Genomic DNA, 1,288 nt, shown 5'->3' with positions numbered 1-1,288 from the left:
TTCTCCTGTAGACAAGGCCTATGAACCCTGAGTTACCCTCAAATTCTGCTGCTCTTGCCACTTGTGGACCAAGTGCTGGGTATTCAGGTGTGTGTGTACAACCATGCATGGCAAAAGTGGACTACAGTTTTTTTTGTGTGTGTGTATGTATTTGAAGGAGTGTTCTGGTTCAAATGAGAAATACCTATATGGGTTTATGCATTTGAACATTTGAGGTTTAAGTAGTAGCACTGTTGGGGGGTGGAGTGGGGGCAGCAGCAGCTATGAAATCTTTAGGGCTTGGAGCTTTGCAGATGGAAGACTGTCACTGGGGGCCAGCCTTGAGGGTTTTAGCTTTACCCTACTCCCTACAGATTTCCCTACTTCCTGTGTGCAGGTGAAATGTGATCAACCAGCTTCCTGTTCTATCTGTTGCCAGGCTTTCCTTAACACACAACTCCTTTGAGATCACACATCAACAACAACACAGCAACAAAAAAGTAACTAATACAAGGGTGTTTGAGATAGTCTAGGTTGTCCCGAAGTCAGCCAGTCCAAACTCAGCACTAAGTTACAGGATCTGCTTGATGTAGCTTCCTTAGTACTGAGGTTACAGACCTACACAAACCACTATGTCTGACTCCCTGGCTCCTCACCAACTGTCAAAGACAAAAACGTTAAGTTAGGGACTGGGAATGAACTCAGCAGGCACAGTGCTTGCCTAGTTAACTCCTGAGTTCAATACCCCCAACAACACATATAAAGACGGTCATCCCAGTAGGTGGGAGGTGAAGTCAGGGTAAGAAGCTCAAGGTAACCCTGAACATAGCAAGTTTGAGGCTGATCTAGGTTACATGACATCCTATCTTAAAATCCTCTTAAAAGTTTATTTAGCACATCACTGAAAGGAGTCACATGGCCATCATCAACAGATCCAACTGTGAAAATTGAACTTAATTACTGATTCCTATCTTACGTTACAAACTGATGCTCTTGGATAGTATGTAGTCTATTTCAATCAAAATAGTCATGCCCACTTGAAGAACTAATTTCCTAGGACCTGACCTAAAGAAACCAACATATGACCTTGTTATTATAGCTGTGACGGTTAAGAAATACACACTTCACTTGGCCACTCATCCCACAAACACTTAATATCACCTCCCAACTTACTAGCTCCAGAAAACTATACTTATAATTTGCTTAGAAGTCAGATATTTATAGACTTAAACTGCTAGGATCCTAGGAATGGAAAAATCACCCACAGAACCAAATTCTAATATCTATGACCATATGAAAAATATCATAC

The sequence above is a fragment of the Grammomys surdaster genome, unplaced genomic scaffold (genome assembly GCF_004785775.1).
Source record: "Grammomys surdaster isolate TR1022 unplaced genomic scaffold, NIH_TR_1.0 125849, whole genome shotgun sequence".
Taxonomy (NCBI): domain Eukaryota; kingdom Metazoa; phylum Chordata; class Mammalia; order Rodentia; family Muridae; genus Grammomys; species Grammomys surdaster.
This window is presented reverse-complemented; position numbering follows the sequence as displayed.